Here is a 16,824-nt window from a genome sequence, read left to right as displayed (position 1 = left end):
AATTGAACCCAGTTTTAGTCTAATACCAAAGCCTTGGTTCTTCAGGTTTTATTAGTACAGGTAAGAAGGTGGGTAAAACTCTCTAAGCTAAGAAACTATGGGATCAAAGATATTGGAGTCTGTTTTCTTTAAGAGAATAAGAGGTAAAACGGAAAGATACTTTCTTAAAATTGTGAGATTGTTCCTTCCATCTTTTCATATGTCTCCTCTTTTCCAGCATAGACAAAAAATCTTATTCTGGCTTGAGTATGTTGGTACTTCCTAAGTACTGTACTTGTGGCTCTTACCGTTGATGGCAGTTCTGAATGCTTTAGCCAAGTGCCTAATAACTGAAAATGCTGTATTCATTCAGGACAGCTGTACCATGTAACCAGATGGGCTTTAAAATTGGCATGTTCATATTAAAAAAACTAATTTAAAAATGTCAATTTGCAACCTGATGTTGCTGTGTTAGGTTTTCTAATTTTTTTCTCTAATAAAGAATAGAAAGTGATTCATTAAACTCCTGTTAAATTGTTTATCTTATTGTACACTGCACAGATGTGCTTAGCTGGCCGAAATGTTTTTCCAAAATTGTGTGCAGTGGAAAAGAGAAAAATGTACAGTTTTAGTTTGAAGTCCAGAATGGCTTTTGAGTAATAGAGTGCAGTGTAATTTTTTAGAGTTTATGTAATTTAACAGTTGCTTTTGTAGTTGTGCTATGTAATTAAATCATGGTGTTATAATTTTGAGAGGCAGAGACTAATGGAGAGAGACTCATTTAAAAATGGGTTGTGTTTAAAGCTATTTGCATCAGATGGGCGCTGGCTCATCATTTTTTTTTTTTGGTGGTAAAATATACTGTCTCTTATTTTTTTGCAGCAACTTCCTCTGACAGGTCTCCTGCTCCTTTCTCACCTCCCCCAAATCATCCTTCATACTGCTTCTCTGTAAGCTTTAAGTATATATTGCCCTCCTCTTATCTACTTTAAAAACCTTCAGAGGTTTCCCATAGCTTTGAGGATAAAATTTAAACCCTTTAGTCCAGCTTGCAAAGATTTTTCATGACTTGGCCTCTGCCTGCCTCATTAGTCTCAAATCTTACTTCTTTCTCATGGGTTCCAGTCAGACTGAACTACTTGACATTTACTGTCCAAGTTATATTCCTGTACCTTCATCAGTGCCATCTTCTCTATTTTTGACGCCCTCCCGCCCTTTCTTTATCACCCAACTTTTAATTACCCTTTAAAATATAGCTTGGGCTAATTTTTGAGCAGCCTCCCTTGTGGTTTCCCCACCCTCCACCACATTTCACTGCTGGGTTCTGAGCCTCTTTTTTGTACTCTGCATAGTTCCTGGTACTTCCGCTTATCATAGAGCACTTACCACTTTGTATTTGTTTTGTTCCAATTTAAGTTTCTCTCTGCTACTAGAATTTATTTATTTTTCTTTCTTTGCCTCCTAGCCTTTAAACGGTCCTCAGAAAATGTGTGTCAAATGACTATATTTTTTATAAAGAGCATACCAGGGATATATTAAGTCATAGAGTCCCAAAAAGTGTCATAAATTTCAAACATTTTCTTCCTTTATTTTTGTCGAGTTGTGAGATTGTTCCAGTATTTGAAAAAAATTCCTTTCGGAATCACCTGTAGTTTAGTTACAATGCCAAACCTGAAAAAGAAATAAGCCCTCTTCATCAAGTCTCACATTTAATAGTGGAGCTTTAGTTTGCAGAGAGGGACTGAGCAAAGGCTTTCTAATTGTCTCTAACTATTGTGGTTCCTACCTCATTCCACAGATTGAGATGATGATGGATTGTACACTGATTCTAGCCTATAAGGAACATTGAACTTATGGAACAGAGGCCCTGGTGGTGTGTGATAATAAGAAAGGGAGAACAAGCTCTCTGTTACCCAGTGTCGTTTCTAGGAAACATTACTGGAGATTTACTAAGTGCTGGGTACTGCAATAAAAAAGTGAATTAGGCATAGCTCCTGACAAACTGCCTGGTAGACTGTGTGTGCTTCAGGGAACATACACCATCTAGACATAGCACTGTCCAGTAGAACTTTCTGCAATGATAGAAATGTTCTATATCACTGTTGTCTAATATGGTTGTCACCAGCCACATGTGGCTCTTGAGTGCTTGCTTGATTGAAATGTGGCTCGTGAGACTGAAGAACTGAATTTTAAATTTTACTTAGTTTTTTAATTAATATACATTTGAATTTAAGTAGCTACAAGTGGCTAGTGGCTTCTGTATTGGAAAGCACAGATCTAGAGGGGCAAATTAGTAGGGAGACAGACACGTAAATAAGGAAGCGTTATAAAGTGTAATGGTTCCGATGATAGAAATATATCTAGTGTTCTATCTAGGACTGTGTTAGATATATATCTGGGAGGAAGGTAGAACCCCAAAGAAGTAGATTAATTTAGAAGTAGGGAGTGGGATTCAAGTAAGTGTCTTAGCTTGAGTTTTAAAAGATGAGTGGGTATACCAGGTTGTCACATAATGTTAGCCTGAAGAGTTACCACTGTCTTAGAGCATTCTAGGTCACCATTTTTCTAAGAATCAAGGTATAATAAAACATATTTCTAAAACCTCAATGTATACAATATAGTCTTATCTTTGATTCAAAAGTAATGTAGGAATTAATAAACGTGATTACTAAAAGGTGGGTGATGAGAAACCTGGTAAGTTGAGAATACCTTTTTAAAAATATAATAATAGATATTAGTTGACACTTTCATTTTAAAATGAAAAAAATGTTTAATTTTCGTATGAACAAGCAGGACTTACTAGATATAGGCTAATTTTCTAGCCACTGGCAACAGAGTAACATAAATACATTCCGGGTATTATGAAATTTACTGTTGGAGGAGCATAGCATATCCTGTATTAACATGTATGTGGATGTATGTCCTCTGTACAGAAATAACAACAGCATCATTGACTGTAGGGTGAGTGCTCTGGACATGACTACCTTAAGTCAGGAAAGGAAATGAACGCTGCTCTGGAACAGTTACAACAGGCTTTGTAAAGTGGAAGGTGATCTGAATTGTTTCATGAAAGGTGGATGGAACTTAGGTAAACCAAATTTTGGTGGTGATGTGGCAACTAAAGGTGCTGAAGCAGGACTGTAGGGCATATTTAAGGGACAATTGCTTCATATTTGGCAGGTACTTAGAGATCTTGAAAAGATGTGTTTGGAAAGAAAGCCAATTTGCAAAAGGGCCTTATGTGCTAATTAAAATGTATAGGCTTTATTTTGAATGTAGTGGAGAGATATTTTACTTGGAATTTGCTGTTACTTTTTTTTCAGAAGCAGTTATGGATTATCTAGAACTCTTGGAGAGGTGGCCTATGTGCTATGCTTTTTTGGTGTGTGAGTATTTATAAGAAGTTATAGATTGCATGATGGGTAATGGCAAGAACCCTCCTTGTGTAGTACTAGCACACTGTGGAAAAGATGAAGAAATCCTTTCAATCTGATTCTTTTCATTTATCTATTCATTTATATATTCAACAGATATGAGTGCCTGTCTGTGCCATGTTCTGTGGCCTGGGGATCTAGATGTAAGTTATGAGCTCCCTCAAGGAGCTCATAATTAGATTTTGGTCTGGTGTGAGTTCTTGTTTGATAAATCAGGGGCACCCATCTCATCCTGAGGAATAGGGATGAGGGCTCTGGAGGATGGTGCTGATCATCTATGTTAGACATTCCTTAGTTCCCACCATGTGGCTGTGACTCCTTTTCCTCCCTAGTAGATGCTATTTTCTCCTCTCATTTTTCTAGCCAGAAAATTCTTGTTTACCCTGGTGCCTGGCTAGAACACTGTGGCTTTTTCTATTTCTATCACTCTATGTTAATTAAGTTAATTATGGCTTTTAAAAAAATCTCCACCTGCATATACATCTCTTTGTCTAAGGGAGAATAGAGAAGAGGAAGTAGTCCTTATGCAAGTCTCCAAGTGATGAAAAGAGCTCTGCTGCAAGCATCCCAACTGCTAGGTAGGTGAGCCAGAAGTGCTCCCAAAATAGGGTCACAGCATGTTATGATAGCTAATAATTATAAGATAGCTAAAAAAAATAAAGCGTCAACTTATTTATTTATTTATTTATTTATGTATTTATTTTTTAACACCTACAGCGCTTGGTATTCCAAGGTGGTCTCCCATCCAGGTACTATCCAGGCCCGACCTTGCTTAGCTTCTGAGATCAGACGAGATCAGGCACTTCAGGGTGGCATGGCCGTAGACTAAAGTATCAACCTTAAAAATTACTGTTTGTTTAGAATAAACCAGGCAATTCAAGCATAAAGGCACATAGGAAAAGAACTAAAGTTTATTGAGGGGCAGACGCTGATCTGACTGCTTTGCATGTAATAATTTTTATGTTGACCTTTGAAGATGGATAATATTATTTCCATTTTGCAGATGAGGAAATCGAGGTTCAGAGAGGTAAGAGAGAAGGTCTGAGTTTAAATCCTGGCTCCTTCTTTTTTTTCCCTTTGCTTTTTAGTTGTGAGATTTTCCCAAGTTACTTTAACTATGAGTCTTGGTTAAAAAAATGAGGGAATGTGGCAGCCAATAATACTTAAGTCAAAGGATTCTTTTTGAGGATTAAATAAAAAACCGCCTATGAAAAAATGTAATTCAGAAACATAGTAGATACTCAATTAAGTTTGGTTTAATATGAGCCTATTTTGTTTAGTCAGAGATTTCTTTTAGGGAAACAATTACAATTCCTGGAAAGACTAGGAAATTTTTACAAAGAAATATGGAGAATTAAGAAATGTGACTAAGGGTTTAATAAAAACGCTAACAATGTATTTATATTTATTTGATAGAAGCCAGAGAGAAGAGCAAGGAACTCAGGTGCTGAGGAACCTTCACTGACCTTCCTTGAATAGTAGGGACTGATTATGAAGAAAATTGGTTCCACATCCCTCCCTCTCTTCCATACTCAGGCTGCTCATTAGGCCCCCATTCATCCTGTTGGCACTTTAGTTTGGCATATTGTACTGTCTTTTTTCCTTTAAGTTTTTGCTTTTCAGGTAAATAAACAGTAATAAGTAAACTTCATAAACTGAGGTATGAAAAATAAAGAACTTATATAGAAACGAGAGAGATTTGCTTAATATTGGGCATGGCATAAATTGTGGGGTGGAGGCACAGAGGGTGATGTTTTTTCTGCAGATTCTTGGGCTAGAGGGGAGAGCCCTTACCCAGAGAAAATATGAAAACTACTCAGAAGTCCAGAGTGCCACAAAGGACGCCAGTGGCATTTGAATCTGACAGTATTGGAGTTTGCTTGAAATTGGGATGCTGGAGGCTGGTGTTTTAGTATATGTGTATGTGTCCCACCTGTGATCTAGAAATGTCATTATTTTGCTTTCTTTTATGGACCGGCTTGGGGCATGGTTCCAAAGGGAGAGACTGTAGGGTCAGCTAAATTTACATATGTACATATGTACATTTTTCACAAGGGTAATCTTGATGTTGCCACCATTCTTTTAATCTATTATATTGTTTCTACAGAATGTCTGATTCTAACATGGTTCTCTTCAATTAAGAGCTTAGGTTGTCAGGACTGAGTAGTAATGATCTAAGTAGTTATCTTTGTCAGCTTCTATCTGCAGTATTTTACATAATATTGTATTTTGTGGTATAGTGTTTTAAGGGCCTGGGCTTTGGAGTCAGACTGCCTGAATTTGAATTTAGTCTCAGTTACTAGCTGTATGATTTTGAACAAGTGGCTTGATTAGGCTCTGATCTCTCATTTGTAAAAGAGAGGTCATAATAGTCAGAATTATGGTCAGAGTTGGGTCAGATAATGTGCTTGCTCATAGTAAGCACTCAATAAACTTTAGCTGCTGTTATCATTTTACCTCAAGTCATATTAATATGTATAATCAGCTTATTATTTACTTGTAAATAAATACATTGTGGTTAAAAACATGGTAAAATTTACTTCTTAACTATTTTTAAGTGTACAGTTCAGTGACATTAAGTACATTCATATTCTTGTGCATCCTTCCCACCATCCATCTCCAGAACACTTCATCTTGCAAGACTGAAACTCCATACTCACCGAACAACTTACCCCTACTGCCAGCCCCTGGCAACCACCATTCTACTTTCTGTATGTCTGATTTTTACTACTCTAAGTACCTTACGTAAGTGGAAGCATACAATATTTAATATCTGTCTTTTGTGACTGGCTTATTTCACTTGGCATAATGTCCTTAGGGTTCGTATTGGTTTTGTAGCATGTGTCAGAATTTCCTTCCTTTTTTATGGCTGAATAATATTCTATTGTATAGATACATATTTTGTGTATCGATTTGTTGATGGATACTTGGGTTGCTTCCATGTTTTAGTTGTTGTGAATAGTGCTGCTTTGAACACGAGTGTACAAATATCTCTTTGAGACCCTGCTTTCAGTTCTGAAAATGTACCCAAAAGTGTAATTGCTGGATCATATGGGGCTTCTATGTTTAATTTTTTGAGGAAATGCCATAATGTTTTTCATAGTGGCTGTACCATTTTACATTCTCACAAGAATCCAGTATCTCCACATTGTCAACAAATGTTATTTTCTTTTGGTAGTAGTCATCCTTATAGGTGTGAGTTGGTATCTCATTGTGGTTTTGATGTGCATTTCCCTAATGATTAGTGATATATGCTTATTGACCATTTGTATATTTTCTTTGGAGAAATGTCTATTCAAGTTCTTTCCTCATTTTTTGAATCAGGTTTTTTGCTATTGGTGGAGTTTTAGGAGTTCTTTATATATTCTGGATATTAATTTCTTATCAATATATAATTTGCAAATATTTTCTTATGTGGCTTGCCTTTTAACTCTGACAATGTCTTTTGATGCACAAAAACTTGTTTTTTAATATATAGGTTTGTAAAAATTTTACTTTTAACAACAATAAAATTGCCTTTTTGTATTATAAAATTTTATGAATTTTAACACATGCATAGATTTGTGTAACTATCATCACAGTCAGGATATATAACAATTCCATCATTCCAAAAGCTTCCTTGTTACAGCTAGCTTTTTAATAAGTGCTTTTCAGTAGTGTTATTGAGATGTCTTGTTTCAAGAATGGCTAAGGTCAGTTGCAAACCAATCTGAATTGCTTATGGCTCTAATTGGTTTGCTGGGGAATACTGTGCACTTATTTTCTCTCTCTCTTTTCCCCGTATAGATGACCTTGGGAATCAGATTTAGCTTCCTCTTCATGTAGCAGAGCACTGCTGATAAGTAATAAATACAGGAGTCTTGGATTTTATGATACACAGTTTCGATGATCATTCTCTTAATCTGTGGTAGTAAATCTGTATTCTTATGATCTCTTAGTGCTTGGTTTATTAATTCATAGCTCTTATGATTAAGTGTTCTAGGCAGTAAAAAATAGGGGAAGAAAAGTGAGAAAGAACCCTAGGTTTGGGGATGGTGAATGAGGACCAATTCCTGCCTCTGGTCATTTACTATAGATCTTAAATCATGTGATTTCTATGAGGTGTAGTTTTCTTACCTGCTGTAGGCTATTTGAATCATGAATATTAAGTAAAGAAGGTGAGTGATATTTTAAATAAAGAAGGTGACAGTTATCTACCATTCAGTAAATGTTAAATTGGATGTGAATAGTAAGAATATTGATAAGTGGAACCTAAATAAACCCCAGATTACCTTATTAAAGTTTTTTAATAACAGCTTTATTGAACTTTATTGAACTATGCTCCATATATCATATAATTCACCAATTTAGAGTGTACAATTCAATGGCTTTTAGTATATTCACAGACTTATGACCATTTTTGTTATCTCAGAGAGAAACCAGTATCTTTTAGTAGTCACCTCATACTTCACCCATTTTCATCAACTGTAGGCAGCCACTAATCTATTTTCTACATTAGATTGACCTATTTTGGATATTTCATATAAATGTTATACAACATGTAGACTTTTGTAACCAGGCTTCTTTCATTTAGCATAATGTTTTCAAGCTTCATTCGTGTTGTAGCATGTATCAATACTTCATTTTTATTATAGTCCATCCTATGGACAGACCACATTTATTTATCTGTTCATCAGTTAATAGGTATTTGGGTGGTTTCTACTTTTTAGCTGTTATTAATAATGCTGCTACAAACAATCTTATATAAATTTTTGTGTGGGTGGGTATGTTTTCATCTCTTGGGTAGAGGAAATGAATTCTAGAAGTGGAATTGCTGGATAATTGGTAACTTTATGTTTAATCTCTTGAGGAACTCCAGACTGTTTCTGAAATGGCTGCACCATTTTTCATTCCCACCAACAGTGTATAAGGGTTCCAGTTTCTCCACATCCTCTCCACCACTTGTCTTTTTGATTTTGGCCAGCCTAGCGAATGTGAAGTGAGTGGTATCTATCTCATTGTGATTTGATTTGCATTTCCCCAGTGGCTAGTGATGTGGAGCATCTTTTACCGTGTTTATGACCCATCATGTTACTATTTTTAAGTTATCTCTCTGTGTTTTACTACCGAGCTAGGTAATATTCTTCTTTAATAAGACAGTGCTCTACACATAGAAATGCTTATTAATACTTACTGATTTGATAGCAGATTATAAGAGGATCCCAGAGGAAGAAAAATAACACTTCATCAAAAACAAGACCCCTACATAATGAAAAGGAAGGGAATGGAAAAAGATATTGTTGTGATGAACCTAGAAGGTATTTAAGTCAGACAGAGAAAGATAAACACTATATGATTTCACTTATATGCGGAATTTAAGGAATAAAAAGAACAAACTAATCAGAAACAGACTCACAAATATAGTGGACAATTTGGTGATGGACAGAGGGGAGGGGGGTTTGGGGGACTGGGAGGATGGGGTGAAGGGTTAAAGAAGTACAGATTAGTAGCTGACGGATGGTCACAGGGATGGGAAGCATGGCATAAGGAATGCAATTAGCATTAATACATTGGCTGGGTCAAGGGAGGGAGGGAGCAAATGGGGGATCATTTTATGAACTATATAGATGTCAAACCATGTACTGTATACTCGAAACTAATAAAAAATTTTTAAAAATCACTTCATCTTATTCTCCTCTTTTTCAGTTACTTCTATCACTAGTTGAATTGAAAGTCCTCAGAGAGGATATTCAGAAAAGGGAAGTTTTCAAGTGATATTCAGTCTGTTTAGAGGAAGACCATATTGAAGACATAAGGTAGTAAAGAACAATTAATAGCTGAATTGATTACATATATTGATTGTAGAGCATTTACAATTTGATCTTGGCACTGGGGATACAGCAGTGAATAAATTAAAGTCTCTGCTTTGAGTTGTACTCTAGTGGGCAGAGACGTGAAAAATTAAGCAATGTCTGGGGAAGGGGAGTTATTGAAAGGGGGGGAGGTATTTTAGATATGTTCAGTTAACCTAGGCCTCTCTGGTGAGTTGAAATTTGATTACAGATCTTAATGAAATAAAGGAACAAGTTATATTGATAATTTGAGGGAAGAATGCTTCAGGCAGAGAGAACTATAAGTGCTAAATCCCTGAAGTGGGGTTGTGGTCAGTGAACAACACAAAGGGAAAGAATGTCCTTCCTATTCACATTAAGGAATCTGAGTCTTGCATGTGTTTCTTGGTCTGTGCTTTTGGCCACCTCAAAGTGGTTTCCAAACAACATGAATGTCTATGTTAAAATTTAATTTTACAGCAGTGTGGCTGAAGTGTAATAAGGAAAGAGGACATTGGTAAGTGGTAAGATCAGATAGGTAAAAAGGAAGCCAGATTACATGGGTCTGGTAGGCCATGGTAACGACCTTGTCTTTTTTATTAAAAAAAAAATTTAATTTATTTTGAGTGAGTTGAGAAGGTGTTGCAGGGTTTTGAACAGAGTAGAGTGGCATGATCTGTTTGAATTTAAAAGGATCATTTTGGCTTCTGAGAAGAGAGGGACATGGGTTAGATAGATGACAAGGGCAGAAGCAGGGGGATCAGATAGGAAACTGTTACAAGAGTTAGGGAAAGCTTGAGCCAGTGTGATAGCAGTAGAGGTGGTAAGAAATTATTGGAATCAGGATATGTTTTGAAAGTAGAGCTGACAGAATTTGCTGATAGATTAGGTGAAGATTATGAGAGTAAGAAAGCGGTCAGTGGAAGATTTTTGCCCTGAACAACTGTAAGGTTGGAGTTGTCATATATGGAGATGGGAAGGACTGGGAGGAGCAGGTTTGTAGGCAAGGTCAGGTGTTTGGTTTTAGACATTACATTTAAGATGGCTATTAGCTAAAAAGGAGATGTCGGGCAGGTGGATATACAAGTCTGGAATTCAGAGAAGTCCAGGTTGGAAATATAAAGCTGGGAGTCATTATTATATATAAAGCTGTGATCACCTAAGAAATGTGTGTAAGAAGAGCAGAGAAAAAAAGCATAACAGGTGAGCCCTAGATACTCTGACATTGGGAGGTTGGGAAATTCAAAGGAGTAGCCAGTGAGGTAAAAGAAGAATCAAGAGAAAGAGAAGTATCAGAGGTCAGGTAGTTTGTGGGATAATGGCAAATGTCTCAGCTTGGTTGCCTAGAGTCCTTGAGTCTAATCATGTTTTGGTTCTAAATAACTGGGATATTGGACAGTTCACTTGACCTTTTTGGGCCTTGGGGTGGTTTCTAAAATATAAAGCTTGACTAGAGTGTTTCTAAACTTTTTCCCCTTGACTCAGGTGTTTCTAAACTTTTTCCCATCAGCATAATAAACTTGTTTATATAACACTTTTTTGTTTGCCCAAAGCATTTCCATGTGTTTATTGTGTTTAATCATCATAACAACTCTATATAACTTATATTTTTATACATATATTACAGATGAGAAGATTAAAGAAGTTTAGAGACTTGTCCAAAGTCACAGTCATAGTTAGAGACTTGAGCCCAGATCTGCTTGATCTCAAAGACTGTGCTCTTTGTATTATGTAACAACTACCTTTTTACATTAATATTCTAGAGCTCTATAATTTTGATCACATAGAATTCATTTATTCACTCATTTTTTATTCATTGAATATGTATTGAGCACTTGCAATGTATTACTTACAGTTCTAAGTGCTGGAGATACAATTGTGACGAAGACAAAGTCCTTGTCATTATAGAGCTTTCATTCTAGTGGGGGAGACTGACAAAAAAAATAAACTAATAAATAATACATTGTTAGTATCATAATAAAAAATAAAGCAAGATAAGGGAACAGATTATGTTGGGGGATGATCAAGAAAAGTCCTTTCTGATGAGATGGCATTTGAACAGAAACCTGAGTGGTTCAGAGTAGCAAGACATGAGAAGATGTGGTAGAGGAAAAAAGCAGAAAGGTCCAGAGATAGGAATGAGCTAGATGTGTTTGAGGAACAGTAAGAAGGACAAGAGGTTGACAAAATATATAGAGCTTTGGAGTCAGCCCTGGGGACGGGGAGGGGGTGTCAGTTCTGATTCCCTTCACTTAATTTACTGTGTGACTGTGGGCAGAGTACTTGGCTTTTCTGAGTTTTAATTTCCTTATCTGTAAGATGAAAATGATCAGACAAAGGCTGTCTCGAGAATTAAATGAGAATATGTGTAAAATAGCTAGGATGTTTCCTGGCACATTGACTTAAACATGTTTATTGCACACTTCCTATTCTTGACTGCATCCTAGTCACTTCACTGTCATTCAGTAAGTTCAGTTTTTCTGTTTTTTCAATTTGTTTTAGTCAGCAGATGTTAAAGTTCTGTTTTTGTGCCCAGGCTGTACTAGGCATTCTCCCTGAGCTCATCTTTGTATTGAAATCAAGGAAGAAAGTGTTGGACTAAAAAGAAAATGATTTAGAAGTTGACAGGTAGGTACAAAAATAAGGGCTTGAGATATTCTGGTAGTTGCAGCCTCTTATATATTCATTAATTATGGAAAGAAACTGCATATGCATTTCTGTCATCTTTCCTCATCATGGAATACTAGCTCTATTCAGGCACTTACCAGCCAGAACCTGCTTGCCTTAGGAAAATCAGGATGGAGCCAAGTCCTCCATCCTTATAAGACCATCTGTTTTCAGACCCACAGCTGCTGCTCTTACAATTGCAGTCCAACACAACTGGAATGATTTATTCATCTCCAGGTAGCATTTGTGCACCAGGCTTCCGGCAAAGTATAGCATCAGCTTTACACTTAATGAAGCATCCAGCACAGGTGGTGAGCTGCACCAGAAAGGATGCTTCTGGCTTAGAAATGGCTGCTGGACAGGTGGAGGTAAGCTGTTAGTCCTGAGAGTATATATATATATCCAGAGGAAGAGCAGAGTGAACACCATGCAGTGAGGGAGAATTTCTTGTCTAGTAAAGAGTCTTGATTTTCGTAGCCTGTATTTCTGGAGTTTTGAGATAATTTAACTCATCTTTAAGTTAAATGTTGTACCACTCTTGAGTTAGGTGAGAAAATTAAAATTCAGAGAAGGGAAAGGACTTAGTTTAAGCTGCATAGCAGTTTGGCACAGATAAGACTTGAACTCAGGTATTCCAATTCTTAGCACAGTGTTTACTGCCACATGTTTTGTGCAGTGAAACATTTTAAAGCATTATCCAAATATGAGATGGCATTATTATTATTTTGCTCAGTTTATAAATACTGTGAACAGATCACAACTTTTTGCCCCTCAGTAACTGAATGACCAAGCAAGTCGTTTAATTTTTTTGAATCTCTCTTATTATATATAAAGAAGATATTTAACACGTGTTCTGAATTATTTTGAGGATTAAAGGAGGTAAATTATATGAAAGCTATTTAGGTCATTTTTGATAATCAGAAGATAATAAATGCTAATTTCTTCTCTTCAGTTCAGTTAAGCAAACACTGATTAAGCATCTATTTTGTGCCAGCTCAATTTCTAGGCTCTTTACTTACATTATCTTATTTAACCTTTAAGTTCCTTTCTTTCTTCCCTTAAGTTGAGCATCTAATGGGTATAATAGTGCTTTTCTTCCATGACATAATCTTTCCATAGTCAAATTTCCATAGCCAGACACAGTTGTTGCAAATAAGTTATGCTTGCTGTTAGAAAGATCTAGAATGTTAGAATATAGTATGAACCTGAACCTGTGGTGATATATGTGGACCAGTGAAACTAGAGCTAGTCTATGAGGCTTAACTTCTGCCCTTCCTACAAGGTGATTTGGGGACCTTCAGTTTAGAAGACAAATCATGACTATGACAGCACTCTTTGTCACCTCAGAGAAATGTGGTTTCTCTTTTGGAATGTTTGGTTTTAGTAAATTGCTTCCTTTTTACCTTAGGTTTTAGGCTCTTTGATAAGCCCCTCTGCTTCTCAGACCCAATTTTCCTTTACCCTCAAGGGCTTGCAGGCAATTGTTCAGATGGAGAACAAAAGCTTTCTCCAGTTCCTGGTGGTTTTGTAAGAGTGGGAGGGCCTCAGGGAGAGAGATTTCATCTGCTTATTGGAATTTGTTTTTGATGTGTGCCTGACTAGGCAGTACTTTACTAGGGACTCTGCTGGGGCTGGCAGAGGAGGAGATAAAATTTTGTAATGGAGGTCTGTCAACATGGGTTTTAGCTATTTCTGCCCTGGCTAATATCAGCTAGGGCTCCAAAGCGCTTGTTGGGTTTGATGCTGCTGCTTTTTCCTTTTCTTTTCTCTCCTCTCCCCTCCCCTTCTTTCTTTTTTGGGAGGTACCTGCACCTGTTGTCCAAGTTTTCCATTTGCACTTTAGTTTTCCAGGTTGTTGATCTGTTCAGTGAGTGGCTCAGTATAATCCCATTCAACAGACTAAGTTAAGTTGGAGATACAGTAAGAAGTAAAATAAAGTACAGGGAAATCTAGTGCGAGGTAGTAGAAAAGCCTTGGTAAACCCATAGACATGTGGTTTTAAATCTCAGCTTTGCTTTATACTGGCTTTATGATCTTGGGTAAATCATTTAATCTCTTTGAGCCATAGTTTCTTGATCTTTAAAAATAGGAGTATAAATATCTACTTCACTTAAGATTGTGGTGAGGATTAAATGAGAAACTGTATAGGAAAGAATCATGCATTAAGTTGGTGCTCATTAAATATTCTTTTCCATCTTCTCATCTCCTTAAGGAGCTTATATGGGGAAATCAGACATGTATACAAGTGACAGTGTGTGTGTGTGTGTATGTACACATGTATGCATTGGTTTAATATAACTCTGAGAAGTGGCTGGAATTTACCAGTCACTGGGAATTGGGAGGTGAGGGCTTGGGATGAATTCGTATCTTCCTTGAAAACCAGGCTCAGATAAGGTAACATAGCACAATCTTTGTTCCTTTAAAGAGGACTTTAAGAGGCAAAAAGAAAGAACCTGGTGGTAGAGGCTTTGGGATACTGGTTTCCTCAGGGGGACCATTAAGAGTGTCTCTGGTAGTTTCTGGTCTCTTAGAGATAGAATAATCTGCTTCATAGTAAGCTGAGAAGTACTAACTGTCCCTAATAGGTAGTTCTAACGCTTATAAACCTCGGGTTATAGCCACTAACCTTTCCCTCTACTCCCAAATCTGTTATATTATCAGCAGAATGATTTTTTCCAGGGTTTAAATCTGGTAATCTTAATTTACTGTTAAAACTTCATTGGCTCCCAGTTGCCTTCAGATTAGAGTTCAGATTCATTCTATGACATATAAGGTTTTCCTTCATCTAATCTCTGCCTGCACTTTTAGCCTTAATCTCCCACGGCTCTTACCTATGCTCAAGTGACACTGCATTATTTGTAGCTTTTCAACCCCTCCACCCTCATGTATGTTCTTGCCAATGAGTCTTTCTGCTATGTTGTAGTTCCCCTCCTTCCTATTCTTGTTTTACTTGACAAACTCCTACTCTTTAAAAAAAATTCTTCTCAAACCATGTTTTCTGTGAAGTCCTCTCTGACTTCTGCAGGTGAGGTGTCATGGGTTAAGAGACTTCCCTCTTCTAGGTTCATCTAGAATTTTGTACATAGAAAAATCTGACTACATGTTGTAGCGTCAGTGATTAGTAGACAGAATGATGTCTTTTAATGCTTTTGTTTATGACCCATTGACTGTTTCATTATAGTGCCTTCATTGGGTTACTCAGTTCATCCATAAGTAGATCCATTCACAACAGATACCTTTAAAATTAGAAAAATAAATGCAGATAAAATACAGCACCCTTGCCATACTTAAAAAATTATATTTTATTATACCTCTTATCCCTGATGAAGCAAATAACCATCAGTAAAATGAACAATTAGGTTTGGAAAGATCTATTTATTATCAGTTTAATGGGCATAAGTCCATCTGATCTAATTTTTTAATCATTGACAAACTTTGTAACGAGCTAATTTGCTTTCTTTCAAATAATTTTTCATTTGGATCCTCAAATTTCTTCTGGTGTAAATAAGATCTGAATTCTGTTTTTTATGTTGGAACTTTCCCCAGATGTCTAATGATCCTTGGTGGTGTGTCCATATTTCAAAATGGGATACTAAAAAACTTACTGGAAATTTAAATACTTGGATGGGGCTTACTGATTGGACCTCATTGTATAGTGATCTGCCTGGGCTGTTTTGGGAGCAACTACAGTGTCAGTATCTTTAAATCTTTCCACTAAGGTTGGTTAGATTCTCTGGAAAGATCCTCTAGTTTTTCCTCAAGGTTATAGGACTAGCTGCCACTGGTCTGGAAGCTGACTGGGAGAGGAATACTGCAGGGATGTCCAATATTCAGTTCACTTAGACTCTTATTTTCAGTATAGTAACTACCTTTAATTGTGCCTGTTGTTCCTTTGTCTAGAGACCCTCTATTTTACCCTTTTCAGAGGGAAAAGAAAACCTGAACGTGGTGCTACCAGTTTCTGAAGTGTGTGTGTGTGTGTGTGTGTGTGTGTGTGTGTGTGTGTGTGTGTGTAGTGGGGATGGTGTTACAGGTGAAATTGAATTACTTTTAATTTTTTCCACTGCTGGCTTAGTATTCATCTTTCTTGGATATGATAAGTCAGTTACTGCTCATCCGTTTACTTTCTAGTTTTCAGTATTTTGTGGCTATTGCTCTTCTCCATTCCTCTTTATGGTTCTATGCCTTATAAAAAAATTTGAAAGTAGGGTTTAAAATACATCCTTTACTCCCTCTTCAGAATAGGCAGAGTATTATTTAATCTTTCTTGAGATTCAGGTTCATTATTTTGAACACCAGTTATTCTGCCTTTTTGTGTTGCAGTGATGCCCACGGGAGCTATTTCATCCAACACTACTCTGATGCTATACTTTAAAACAAAAACAAGTTAAGGGTCACCTTTTTGATGAGTACTGTGCTTTTTACATTCTTTTTAAAGTTAATTTATTTTAATTAGTTTTAAATATACAGTACATTAATTAGACATCTATATAGTTGATCCCCCCAACTACTCCCTCCCTCCCTTGACCCTCCACCTAGCCAACATATTAATGCTAACTGCATTCCCTATGCTGGGCTCCCTATTCCTATGACCATCCATCAGCTACTAATTTGTACTTCTTTAACCCTTCACCCCATTCTGCTAGCCCCCCAAACTCCCCTCCCCTCTGTCCATCACCAAATTGTCCACTCTATTTGTGAGTCTGTTTTCGATTAGTTTGTTCTTTTTATTCCTTAGATTCTGCATATGTGTGAAATCACATAGTGTTTATCTTTCTCTGACTTAAATACCTTCTAGGTCCATCAAGTCAATATCTTTTTTCATCCCTTCTTTGTGTGTGTGTGTCTCTTAATCTGAAGTGAGTCTTTTGTATTTTTTCTTCTTACAGAAGTCCCTCTAACATTTCCTGTAATACTGGGGTGGCGGTGATAAT

General features: G+C 36.7%; 1 protein-coding gene and 1 pseudogene across 6 annotated transcripts in view; one reads left to right on the top strand and one right to left on the bottom strand.

Moving 5' to 3' along the window:
- The window catches only part of FAM168A (family with sequence similarity 168 member A), a 159,055-nt gene that overhangs the window by 34,761 nt on the left and 107,470 nt on the right, over positions 1 to 16,824 (top strand). The window contains exon 2 of one of the 6 annotated variants that reach the window (XM_015600348.2): positions 9,099 to 9,208. The exons of the other annotated variants lie outside the window; for them this stretch is intronic. The gene's annotated coding sequence lies outside the window, so the exon portion shown is untranslated. The remainder of the gene's footprint in view (positions 1 to 9,098; positions 9,209 to 16,824) is intronic. 6 annotated transcript variants of the gene reach the window in all.
- Positions 4,122 to 4,239, bottom strand: LOC112474775 (annotated as a pseudogene).

Source organism: Pteropus alecto, unplaced genomic scaffold (genome assembly GCF_000325575.1).
Source record: "Pteropus alecto unplaced genomic scaffold, ASM32557v1 scaffold7, whole genome shotgun sequence".
Lineage (NCBI taxonomy): Eukaryota > Metazoa > Chordata > Mammalia > Chiroptera > Pteropodidae > Pteropus > Pteropus alecto.
This window is presented reverse-complemented; position numbering and strand designations above follow the sequence as displayed.